This window comes from Lepidochelys kempii, chromosome 9 (genome assembly GCF_965140285.1).
Source record: "Lepidochelys kempii isolate rLepKem1 chromosome 9, rLepKem1.hap1, whole genome shotgun sequence".
Classification (NCBI taxonomy): Eukaryota; Metazoa; Chordata; order Testudines; family Cheloniidae; genus Lepidochelys; species Lepidochelys kempii.
In genome coordinates, this window is record NC_136388.1 from 71,600,235 (window position 1) to 71,614,341 (window position 14,107).

Consider the following 14,107-nt stretch of genomic DNA (forward strand, 5'->3'; position numbering starts at 1 on the left):
TGCTGCACGGGGAACTTAGGGGATCTGATAGTGGGGCTCCCGGACCACCCTGGTTCCAAGCCCCCACCACGAGCTACTCTTCCTGCAAGCAGTGGACAAAGGAAGCGGCTGCCAAACAATGTTATAAGGGAGCGTTGTGCAACTTTAAATGAACATGTTTTCTAATTGATCAGCAACATAACAATGAAACAACATTAACCGGGATGACGTTTGGGGGGAGGGATAGCTCAGTGGTTTGAGCATTGTCCTGCTAAACCCAGGGTTGTGAGTTCAATCCTTGAGGAGGCCATTTAGGGATCTGGGGCAAAAATTGGGGATTGGTCCTGCTTTGAGCAGGGGGTTGGACTAGATGACCTCTTGAGGTCCCTTCCAACCTTGATATTCTATGACGTTAAGTGAGGAGTTACTGCATGTAAAACAGATATTGAAATGGAGAAGGGAAAGCTGGTGTCATGGCAAAGGGACAGGAAAGAGAAATATTGTAATTCTCAGAATTAGTGAGGGATGGAGTAATAGAACCCTAAATCTCAGAGCATCCCAAAACCTCATGAAAGTTTAGGTCCAGATGCAAAACTCATTGACTTTTAGATATGAATGATGGCTTTGGACCTTGGCAGAGGGAGGCATTGTGCCAGAGCAGTGGTTCTCAACCAGGGACACGCATACCATGGGGTACATCAACTCCTCTAGATATTTGCCTAGTTTAACAACAGGCTACATAAAAAGCACTAGCAAAGTCAGTACAAACTAAAATTTCATACGGACAATGACTTGTTTCTACTGCTCTATATATTATATACTGAAATGTAAGTACAATATTTATATTCCCATTGATTTATTTTATAATTGTGGTAAAATGAGAAAGTAAGCAATTTTTTCAGCAATTGTATACTGTAACATTTTTGTCTGATTTTGTAAGCAAGTAGTTTTTAAGTGAACTTGGTGGTACACAAGACAAATCAGACTCCTGAAAGGGATACAGGAGTCTGGAAAGGTTGAGAGCCACAGTGCTTCCCCAGCATTGAAGGATGCATGCTCAGTAACAGCAACCATGGAAAAAAATTAGCTTAGTGCCTACCGGTAACCAAGCACCCTTGGCGCTGCTGACCAACTTCTCTCCCTCCCTCCCAGCACCTCCTGCAAGCCACGGAACTGTTCTATGGTGTGTAGGAGGGAGTGAGAGAAGTGTGGACAGGCGTGCTCGGGGGGTGGGAAGAGGTGGGGGTGGAGCAGGGGGGAAAGAGGCAGGGAGGGAGTGGGGCATTGAGGTATGGGGTGGAATGGGGGCAAGGCCAGGGGCGGGAAGAGATGGGGTGGGAGTGGGGATGTGGAGGGAGGGGTGGAGTGGGGGTGGGGCCTGGGTCTGAGCAGGGGTTGAGCACCCCCGGGACAACTGGAAGCTGGCATCTGTGGCTGAAGTAGTCTGGCTCACCTGTGTGGTGGTATGGATAAAATGGATGTTAAGTTTATTAGAATGTGTTGTCTTTAAACTTTACAAAAGTTTGAATGCTGCATGCATTAACCTCACTTATAATATCTGTACACCATTTTATAAGGTGATATTAAGTGTTCGCCTTGTAGTTGCCTATAATTATGTAAGTCATCAAACAGGAAAGAAGCACTAATTATTGCAAAATGCTGGCTTCCTATGGAAGGTGTTAGGTCCTTCCCACCAAGAAGTCCCATTGAAACCATATGAGCCATTGTGAAACATCAAAGAACAAAGATTTTAATCGCATCCCTCCCTTCCCCGCATAAAGTGGAAATGTGTATGTCTGTATGAACTCATCTCATCAGTTTGAACACTGGGGATACAGGAATAAAGATCCCCAACAAGAAGAAACTGTATCTCTATGCTGCTTGGAGTTTGGGAGGATAAAATTTCTAAGCAAAGGATCCCCAGTTACTTGGCCTGGGTTATCCCTAAAGGACATAGAGCGCTTGCTTATTATAGAGCTTCTATTGACTTTTAAAACTTAAGCCTGTAACTCATTTTGGTGTTTGTTTACCTTCTTTAACCTTGTAAATAACTCTCATTTCTTGTTCCTAGTTAGTAAATCTTCAAATAGTTTATTATAGGATTGGCTACAATCATTGTCTTTAGTGTAAGATCTAAGGTGCAATTGACCTGGGGTAAATAACTGGATGTAACCTGAATGTTGTGCTTTTTGGTGTAAGGGACAATCTACCACAAAGGCAAGCTTGCTCACGTGGCAAGATAGATCGAAGCACCCAAAGGGACTGTCTGTGACTCCATGGTTAGGCTGTTACAGTGCTTGAGGAGTTCACATATGATACTTGATTGGTGAAATCTAAGTGTAGAACTAACAAATCATTGGGATTTGTGTGCAGCTTCTTAACAGTCTACCCTGAGGCTGGCATTCAAGATGTTGAACTACTCCAGTCCACTTAACAACTAGTGCTGACTGTGTCCTCATCAAATGCAGACAGGTACCCCGGGGGTGTACTAGGGAACTCAAAACCTCTCCAACGCATCATCATATATCTACAACCTATCCTGAAGGACGACCCATCACTCTCACAGATCTTGGGAGACAGGCCAGTCCTTGCTTACAGACAGCCCCCCAACCTGAAGCAAATACTCACCAGCAACCACACGCCACACAACAGAACCACTAACCCAGGAACCTATCCTTACAACAAAGCCCGTTGCCAACTGTGTCCACATATCTATTCACGGGATACCATCATAGGGCCTAATCACATCAGCCACACTATCAGAGGCTTGTTTACCTGCACATCTACCAATGTGATATATGCCATCATGTGCCAGCAATGCCCCTCTGCCATGTATTTTGGTCAAACTGGACAGTCTCTATGTAAAAGAATAAAGGGACACAAATCAGATGTCAAGAATTATAACATTCAAAAACCAGTCGGAGAACACTTCAATCTCTTTGGTACTCAATTACAGACCTAAAAGTGGCAATTCTTCAACAAAAAGACTTCAAAAAGAGACTCCAACGAGAGACTGCTGAATTAGAATTAATTTGCAAACTGGATACAATTAACTTAGGCTTGAATAGAGACTGGGAGTGGATGGGTCATTACACAAAGTAAAACTATTTCCCCATGTTTATTCCCCCCCCCCCCGGCTGTTCCTCAGACGTTCTTGTCAACTGCTGGAAATGGCCCACCTTGATTATCACTACTATCCCCCCCGTCCCCCGACTCTCCTGCTGGTAATAGCTCACCTTACCAGATCACTCTCATTCTGGTGTGTATGGTAACACCCATTGTTTCATGTTCTCTGTGTGTATAAATCTCCCCACTGTATTTTCCACTGAATGCATCCAATGAAGTGAGCTGTAGCTCACAAAAGCTTATGCTCAAATAAATTTGGTAGTCTCTGAGGTGCCACAAGTCCTCCTTTTCTTTTTTCAGTCGATACTGCTACAGAAAGCTCCACTGTAGGGCTATGCTGGGGTTGAAGGCTCACTGTGCTTATTCACTCACAGTGGGGTGGCCAAAATTTGTCCCCTAATGAACCTATTGTTATTCATAGATTATATGATCTCTAATAGGATCCATCATTATATTAAAGTTCATATCAATAAACCTTGGGTTTTAAGGGCATCTAACAAAATTATACTGATTTTTTTTAAAAGTTCTGATTTAATTAGCTTTTTATTGAGTTTTTTATGTAAAAAAAAAAGTTAAGGAAATAAATTCAGTTATATAGTATGATATTTGAATCTGCCCAAAATGCAGACTAGAAATGCGTTTTTTTTATAGTGAGGATACTTAACCATTAGACCAATTTAACAAGGATTATGGTAGATTTTCCATCACTGGAAATTTTTAATCCATGATTGGATGTTTTTCTAAAAGATATACTCTAGTTCAAACAGGAATTAATTTGGGAATATCCTGTGGCCCATATTTTATGGGTGGTCAGAGTAGATGATCACAATGGTCCTTTCTGGCCTTGTAATCTACAAATTACAATTCATCCCATAGTGTGTGAACATATTGGGCTAGATTCTAACCTCAATCCATGGTGAAACATCATTGACTTCAACAGCGTACTCTGGATTTACATTGAGGTAACAGAGATTAAAATCAGTTCATAACATAAAATAGTATCTAGTGCTAAATGCAAGTAATGGAAAGTGAAGGCGATGATAATATGTCAATATACCCCGATAAAATGAAAGGAAAACAGTCTACAACACAAACCAAACCCTTCTGCATCCTGCTACAGTAAATATAGTGTTCTGGATCATCCTGATGGATTTTTGCAGGGGGAAGAGCTTTTACCAAAACTTTCTGAATCCTAGGAAGTGTTTTGGGTTCTGTGTGAGATTGAATTTAGGTTTATGATGGCTACTTTCTACAGACAGATTTTTTCAGCTCTTTACTTTCCTATATTTTCTATAGATAATGGTCTGTCACCTAAATCTTTTTAAGTGAGTAATCTAACAGGAGCCATCTTCTGCCTTCTTTCCTTATTAAAAACAACCCCTTTCAATTTAAAGACATTTCTTTTCAAATTAATTTATTTTCAGTATGACTCCACCTCTCTATAATGTTCTGACTCTGCTGTCATTTGGAGATAGCCACTCTTGATATAATGCATTATATTTGTGAGAGTGCTGATGATCTGAATTTTTTGTATCCTTATTAATTTATATTGAATGCAGCAAAGCCTAGACAAATGGGAAAGAATGATTGATTGTCAGGCAAAGGCACACATTTTCACCTGATTTTTTTTTTAATTTTAGGTTCGCTTCTAGACTGCTTGAGAGATGCATTATTTTGCAAGTTTGATACCTTTTGAATTGACATTTGCAATATTGGTGCTTTTAAAAAAAACCATATATTTGGATTCTTTTCTTTTCTTTCCTTCCATCTATAAATTGCTGGAGCTCTGATTAGTTTAACATTGTACTCCTCCTCCTCCTTTCTTTCATGTTGTGTGTGTGTTCAGCTTCTCTGTCTGTTGGAGGACTTTACAGGTGGGTGTAAAATTGGAATATAATGGTGACTGCCTGCAACAAGGTCAATAAAGTACTGCCAGTTGACAAGAGCTAGAAAGGACATGAGTTAAGACCTCTGTTTAACAGCTTGCTTATTTTACGGTTACCTTATCTCTCTCTTGTTTGTTTGGCATACATTGGATTGTGAGCTCTCTATGGTGACAAGCCCAATAAGGCTCTGATACTTAACTGGTCACATAGGCACTACTGCAGTAAAAATAACAAATATAATAAATGACCTATTTGAGTTCAATGGGGATTATGTGCATGAGTAAAAGTTGCAGAATCACACCCCAGGAATCAGAGTAACAGCCGTGTTAGTCTGTATTCGCAAAAAGAAAAGGAGTACTTATGGCACCTTAGAGACTAACCAATTTATTTGAGCATGAGCTTTCGTGAGCTACGGCTCACTTCATCGGATGTAATTCAGAATGTAATTCAGAAGTCACAAATTGGTCATGGTAAATATCAAAAGTCCCTGGCATTGTTTTGTACTCAAAATGTTTGATAACAAGATACAATAAAGTGTTGTGACAAGGATGGGACTGCAATACTGCAGACTGTCTTCAAAACCCAATACACCTGCTTGATTCTTTTTTAAAATATTGTTTAAAAAAACAGTAGGGAGGGAAATCCCAAAATTGCTTGCAGAATTAAAATTCACATTGTGAGAGCACCCTAGTCCAATCCATTGTGTTGCCTGATATTCATGCTCTTTGTGGTCCTCTCAGAGTATAGAGTTTAGCAAGACTTTCATTTGCTATTCTTCATCTACTATAGCAAATCCATTGCCACGCTCACAAAATCCCGCAGATGAGTAATGGAAGAACCTATGCCAAAAGTGACCTATATCCATGTCAGCTGTTGCAAAAGTCTAACTTTAATCATAAAGGCCTCGATTGCAACAACTTCATCAGAGATAATATTTACTACAGCATACAGTGCTTTGCTTCATTATATATATGAGGGCTTTTTGGTGAAAATCCAAAAAGCAAACATTCCATTTATGCTAATGTTTCTGTCAAGAGCTTTTCTGTTTGGTTCTGGGGGGTTTTCTGTAGCTGATTAAAGGATCAGTTGATTTTTGCCTATTACTTCTTTGTTATTATTATAGCATTAGAGGGCTTTATGGTTCATAGAACATGGTGATAGGTCCTTTCCAACAAGTTATCTAGTCCATGCAATCTTCTAATGCAGACTTGTTTCATGTAGAGCCTTTACTAGTGCTTTGTCTACTCTTGTGTTAAATGCGCTAAGTTATAGAGCTTCCATCTTTTCATTTGAGTGCTTATGTCATAGGTTAATCAGTCTCATTTTCAGGAAGTTGTTTATATTCAGCAAAAGTTTGCCTTTTCTTAACTTTATACAACTATTCCAAGTTTTACAGTACTTTACTATCCTAAATAATATTCTCCTTTATTTTTAGTCTCCTCTTTTTCCTTAGTCAGACAATATTATCGGAGGTGGTAGGTGTTCCCTATTACCGCTGAAGTCAATGTGACCTGTTGGGGCCTAGCAACTCATAAGTCTGTTCTTCCAGGTGCCTTGCCAATTTTGTAGTTCTTCTTTTAGTTTCCTCCATTTTTATCTGGGAGTCTGGCAGTAAATTCGCTGTTCCAGAAGCACTTTTACCTTCAGTCCTATGATGTGATCCCTCTGCATATGCAGCTAAAATTGCATTAACCTGGTTTTGCTGCTATATCATTTGTTGTTCAATATCATCCCTAGGTTATTTTGGCATTATTGCTTCCCAGGTTTCTCACCCATAGTATGTATGTGTATTATTTTCCCACTGATGTATGAGCGTCTATTTCTCTTAGTTCAATCTCATTTTGTTGTTTGGTTCTCACACTTCTGATCTTTCTGGATCTGTTTGTATTATTTAGGTTGGCATTACATGCTCTTCCCAAATGAGTATCCTTCACAAATTTCATTAATGTTGTGTTTATCATTTCCTCCCGGTCACTAATGAAGATATGTAATAAGACTGGACTAATACAGAATCACTGTAGCCCTTGAAGTTTCTCCACCCAGTCTGGTCCCTTTGTTTATAGTAAAAGTTTTTCCATCTCCAGTAGCCAGGTTACAGTCCAATCAACAGGGTTTAGATTCAAGTTGATTTGGATTAATTTTGAAAGGAAGATTTCATGAGACACTGCATCAAATGCTTTCCTAAAATCAAAGCTATTACATCTGCTATTTTCACTTGATCCACTAATTTTGTAATTCAATCAATCAATGTAGTAAAGTTTTTCTGGGAAAACTTGTTCCAGCCTCAATAATAATAATGGGAACAAAATGTCATCTGTGAAAAGTCTAGAACTGAGTGCTGCATGATGAGATAATCCAACCAGGTGTCACTAATGAGATGTTAATAATGAATGCCACACAACAAGATAATATGATATCTACTGCTTCTGCCAACACAATGTAATCAGCTCAGAGAATATCTTTCTCACAATGTATTCCCAAAACGATCTGAAATCTATAAAATACAGTCCTTCTGTCACATATTGAATTGAATAGGATATCTGAAAATGTCTTAAAATGAAGTGAGATGAATTCCAGTCCCCCACCATCCCCAAAAGACCCCAATCTTTATACAAGTTTCTATCAAGTCATTTTAAGACTTAATAAAAAAAACCAATCAACTAATTCATGAGGGAGAGTGTAAAGACCATTTAGTGAATCAGAATTATTCCCTTTTTATAGTTTCCTATTTTCTTTTGGGGACTTAATTTAATTTTCCCCACTAGCACCACAATTACATCATCAAACTCCTTCATACAGCTTGTCTTCCCTGGCTGCAAAAAAGGATGTTTGTGGGTAAATAAGCCATTACTCATATTCATGTTACCTAAATTGGAAAAGTGCTTCTTAACATCACTTGTCTGAATTTGTATTATTTAATTTCATACTTTTCCATTTATGACTCATGGTCTTATTATTTGTAGCAAACAGTAATTCAGGCCTGCGTTATTTATACCACTTAATATTCACAAGGGTTGGTTTTACTGGTTCTTTCCCAACATCAAAAGAGTTGGCTGGAGAAGGGGGATCGTAAATGTGCAGTTAAAACCAGTCTAATTCTATGCAGCTCAGCAAAGCTGATCAATCAAAGTGACAAATAGGAGCATTACAATAACAACCTCAGTTATACTTTGGTTACAAAGAAGAAAGAGAAGGTCCTAAGAAAAATAATCAAGCTAAGGTACAACAGGGAGGCGACACAGGAGAGTCAGCTACTGCAACTTAAGCAACTGTGACAAGAAGCAAAAGGAGAACAGGATAACTTCATATATGCTTCCCCATTCATTTTCACAGCATTTCATGGGCGGGGCCACTCTGGGACATATGTCCACTGGGAACCAGCAGGGACATAATGCCTTTGGGAAGATTGGACACTACAGCCAGTTCTCCAAATATGAGAAGTTTTTGCTCTCTTTCTGATTATATTGTACTGTTACTTTACATTTTTGTATTAAACACTTGGAGGGACTGACTTTGCTGGTGATGACTGTATTTTGCCTGCTGAGTCATTTCACTGGCTTACAGTAACAGTGAGATACATCATATTTGAAAAGGCAGGCAAAATACAGGTCTCCTAGACAAAGAGCTTGCACTCTCATTTTTACATTTTCAGTATTCTCCCTGTGTAATAATACCATACAACTACTGTGCATGTGAGCCAGTGAGGTGCAGAAGGGTACAGATGGAAAAGAGTAAGACCAAAGCTGTGAGTGTAGGGGTCTCTGTCCATCTTGTCCAAGTCATAGAAATATAATTAACATATAGGACCAGATTCTTTGGCCTGCTCAAGTCCCTTGTAATCTTCATCAGTGTCTAGATGTCATGACTCCATCAGCAGCAGGGAAATTGCACCAGCTAGTTCAGAGGCAGAATTTTAACAGATGCCTCCTTGAAATGCCCAAGAGCCTTCTCCATGGTGTTCAGTACTAAATTTAATTCTAAATACAATAATGTCTCAGCAGGTCTAGACAGTATGTAGCACATAGAACATACATTATTTTGCCATTTTGTATATCTCTGAACAATACTGCCTTTACTTTCAGTAAAAAGAAAAAACAAATGTAAATTTGCAATAATAATCCACATATTTCTGCAGGTTTTTATCTTTGATTGTATCTTCACAGCTGTGTTATTTGTGTTGAATTTAGTTATACAACGTCTAGCTTGTTTTTGAGAGTTACTGATAATGCCTTTCAAATAAGGTTTGGTGACCTGTTACACTCAGGAAATTGAATATCTGCTAAATTTAGTATTGTTTATTCGACTGTTTACATTTAGTCTCAAGAATGTATTATTGAATTAGGTATGAATGTTGTGCTGAGCACATCATAAAACATGTTTTTTAAAAGGGATATGTAATCTTTGTCCCCATAACTGGCATGTTTTGTTGTGTTTTTATAAAACCATCTCCATAGTTGTATAATAATATATCAGAGTATTTTGACAAACAAATAACCTGTTACCTTTTAGAAGGCATATTGCCCCCAGAACTTTGGAGAGAGGGCACTTGATGTAGTATAGTTAACAATTCATAGAAAAGGAAGGATAATTTTCTGGTTAAGGCTCTGGACTAGGGATCAGCAACCTTTGGCACATGGCCCGCCAGGGTAAGCTCCCTGGTGGGCTGGGCTGGTATGTTTACCTGCCACGTCCTCTGGTTTGGCCAATCGCGACTCCCACTGGCCTCTGTTTGCCATTCTGGGCCAATGGGGGCTGCGGGAAGCAGCGGCCAGCCCATCCCTTGGCCTGTACTGCTTTCTACAGCTCCCACTGTCCTGGAGTGGCAAACCGTGGCCAGTGAGAGCTGCAATCAGCCAAACCTGCGGATGCAGCAGGTAAACAAACTGGCCGGGCCTGCCAGAGGGCTTACCTGGTTGCTGCTCTGGACTGTGACTCAGGACACCTGGGTTCAATTTCTGATTGCCACAGGCTTCCTGTGTGTCCTTGGGTGAGTCACTGTGTCTCTCTGTGGCTCAGTTCCTCATATGTAAAATAAGAATAATAGTACTTCACCACCACACAGGGGTTCTGTGAGAGAAATTTAGTCATGTTTACAAGGCACTTGGATATTTTAGTGATGGGGGCCTGTTAATTTAGATGGAACAAAAGGGACCACAGAGTCAAAGGTGTTAACATAACCCAGTCACTGTCCAACATTAAACAGAGTTAAACAAGGTTCAGGGTTTGGTATGCAGAGACCTCACCCTGCTTAGTACCAGGGCAAACACACCATTACAAATTAATCTTTTAACCTTTAATTGAAGATACAGGAAATCAGTTAAAATTTGAAAAGTAAAGTATTAAATAAGGATTTCATTTTAACAACATCCCTTGCTGCCTTTCTTGTTAGCCGAAGAGAGTTTTTAGAAGGGAAAAATACCTTGTTTGACAGTCTTTTGGATGATATCAAAGATGGTAAGAACTGCCCTTCTGGGGGAAAAGGGAAGTTAGTTAAGATGGGCTAAAGCTGTCATTGTTTTTAAAGTCTGTTCCCTTTTCCTAGAAGACAAAATAAGACACACACATGCAAAAGGGAAGAAACGCCCCCCCCCCCCCCGCCCCCCCAATCCCAGCAAAAAATAGAAAATGCAGTTTCTGTCTCAGTGTTAACTTTCATTTGCATCCTCATTGCTGGAGAAACACAGGTGCATAGCATATGATCTTATCAACCACTCTGAGACCTGGCAAATTTGTACCATCATCGGGCTATTTAGGACATTGCTTTTAGTTGCCTCTTGCAGGTCACATACTCACAGAAGTAATGCAAAATATGCAGATTCTTATTAGAATAATAGAATCATAGAACCACAGTTTAGAAGGTACCACAAGGGTCATCTAGTCTAACTCCCTGCCAAGACACAGGATATGTTGTGTCTCATCCATCCAAGACAGATGATTATCCAGACTCCTTTTGGACACTTCCAGTGAAAGAGCTTAATAGGCAGCAGGTTTAAAACAAACAATAAGAAATATTTCTTCAGACCATGCACAGTCTCAACCTGTGGAACTCTTTGCCAGAGGATGTTGTGAAGGCCAAGACTATAACAGGGTTAAAAAAAGAACTAGATAAGTTCCTGGAGGATAGGTCCATCAATGGTTATTAGCCAGGATGGGCAGGGATGCAAAACCATGCTCTGAAGTGTCCCTAGCCTCTGTTTGTCAGAAGCTTGGAGTGGATGACAAGTGATGGATCACTTGAGGATTACCTGTTCAGTTCATTCCCTCTGAAACACCTGGCACTAGCCACTGTCAGACGACAGGATACTGGGCTAGATGAACCATTGGTCGGATCCAGTATGGCCGTTCTTATGTTCCACAACCTCTCTAGGAAGTCTGTTCCATTGTCCTACTATTCTTACAGTTAGGGAGTTTTTTCTGAGATTTAATCTAAATCTGCTATACTGTAGTTTGAATCCATTGCCTCTTTTACTGCCTTCTGTGGCAAGAGAGAACATTTTCTCCATCTTTTTTATGGCAGCCTTTCAAATATTTGAAGACCACTAGCAATTCCCGCCTTAATCTGCTCTTTTCCAAACTAAACATAACCAGTTCCTTCAGCCTTTGTTCATATGACCTTCATTCCATCCCTTTGATCATCTTTGTCACTCGCCTCTCTAGATCCTTTCTATACACTGGTGACCAAAATTGGACACCAGGTACTCCAGGGGAGGCCTAACCAGTGGTGAGTACAGAGATACTATCTGTTACTTGCATGCTATGCCTCTGTTAATGCAACTTAAAATTGCATTTGCTTTTTTTGCAACAACATTGCATTGCTAACACATGTTGAGGTTGAGATCCACCATAACTACCAGATCCTTCTCAGCAGTGCTGCTGCCAAACCAGTTTTCCCCCATTCTGTTTTTGTGCATTTGGTATTTCTTCCCTAAGTATAGCACTTTACATTTCTTTTTGTGGAATTTCATTTTGTTGTCTGTAGCCCAGTTCTCCAGTTTATCAAGACCCTTCTGAATTTTAGCTCTATCCTCCAAAGTGTTGGGAAACCCCCTCCCCTCTCAATGAAAGGAAAAAAGAGAGGGACAGAAAAGAGAAGAAATAAGCTGGGGGAATAAAATGACATAAGGGAGAGAGAGAGAAATCTCACATTCCAACTGCTGTTTGGGATTTAGCTGGAACCGGTGGAGGGGCAGTGTCCTCTGGGTACCTTTCTCTGGCCTGATCCGCACAGGACATCTCTCAGGATAAGGACAACAATGATCTGTTGGGCGACCATGATGGTGAAAGTCACTCCAATAGCCATTTTTTCTCTCCAAAGAATCTTTCTTAAGGACTCCAAAATTAAGAGATAGGTGAAGTAGCCCATCACATTATTATTTTGTCCACCAATTAGGCCTAATATCTGACATGCCAATTTTTTATTTTCTTTTCCTCTTGTTTATCAAGCATGATCATAACACAGTTCTTGAATTATATCATTAGGTCTATTTTTTTATTAAGTAAATCTTTGTCTGCATTTCATACCATTTTGCATCAACATTTGTTGTTGTTGTAGGTTATTTTGACATTTTATTAACTTTTATCTACTTTTTACAATTGAGCTTAGAATTATGGTAAATTTGTAGGCCCAGTTATTACAACATAATATAGAAATGCCTCGGTAAATTTCTAGAGAGATTTATCAGTCTATAAGCTGGAGAACTGCAGGTGCCCCTGGAGCCTCAGCAAAGAATCCCTTTTGTGTTTACCACACTGGAGCCCACTCTTTTACCTAGCATGATGGATTCTACAGTGGGTACCTGGACACTCTTGTCCCAGCACATCTCTTCCAGCACATGCGGGCATGGCCCTGGCTTTCTCTGCCCAGATATACCCCCATGAGGGCAGCTGCTAGTACGGTCAGATGTAGTAGCAGGTTAGCTCTTCTCTGCTCCCTGCAGACCAATTCTGACCAAAATTTGTTCCTTGATGTTTACTGCAGCCCTGTATTTACTATTATATTATTTTCATGTTCTTATACCGTAGTACTGTCGATAACAGGAGTTGGGAACACACCAAGTTAATTAAATTACTCTTAGTGTGCAGTGAATGGCACCCATCATACTAAGCAAATTTACTGGTGCCAAAAAAAATATACTCAAACAATTCAATTAGATGCCACCTCCTCGGAAAGGATAATGGGATACCTGGATGAATGACTGAATTGCCTTTGGCTGTTTAAATAAAATGTCCTTGGCATCAGTTATATATCTTTTTTTAATAACTAATACAAAGGAGCTGTGACTTTTGATCACCTCTCCAATTAGCTTCATCCCGTAAGGACTATATTGCAGATGGAGAAAATTGCTTCCCTAAGTCTTGATGATCAAAGAGCAACTTTTGAATAAATGACAGAACCTAGCACCTGAAATCTAAAGATATCCCATTTCTTGCCAATAGTATTGGCAAATATATTACAGGGCTATGCTTGATTCTATTGAAGTCAGTGGGAAAACTCCCACTGCTTTCAGTGAGAGCAGAGGTTCAGATCCCTAACGTGCTTTGAAAGAGGTATGCAGTGTTTACTATGTCAACTAGTAGCTCAGTTCATCTTAGCTATTGGAATGTGATACATTTGTTACTGCTCACTTACAATGGTGTTTGATAAAATAACACTTTGTATTGTCATTTTTAATGACTAGCATGTGCAGTTTGCACCAAACCCTGCATATGGGATGCTGCAGAGCTGCACTAAACCTTGGGGAGAAAACCTGGAAAGACTGACTCAGGAAGTGCATTTCTCCCAGGGCAGCTTAGTGTGCTTTGCACTGTCAGTATAAGGGCTGATCATAATCCAGCCTAATAAAATATATTGGATAAAAACCTTATCTCATTGAAATCAGTCAGGCCAGTTATTCACCCACAGTAGATCAGTATTCACTCAAGTAATGTTATTTGTTTATTTTTTCTTCTGCAGCCTTTCACATTGTGACATTCTGTACCTCAAAATAGCACCCTAGAGCCCTCACAGAATCATAGATTCATAGACTTTAAGGTCAGAAGGGACCATTATGATCATCTAGTCTGACCTGCACAACGCAGGCCATGGAATCTCACCCACCAACCCTGTAACAAACCCC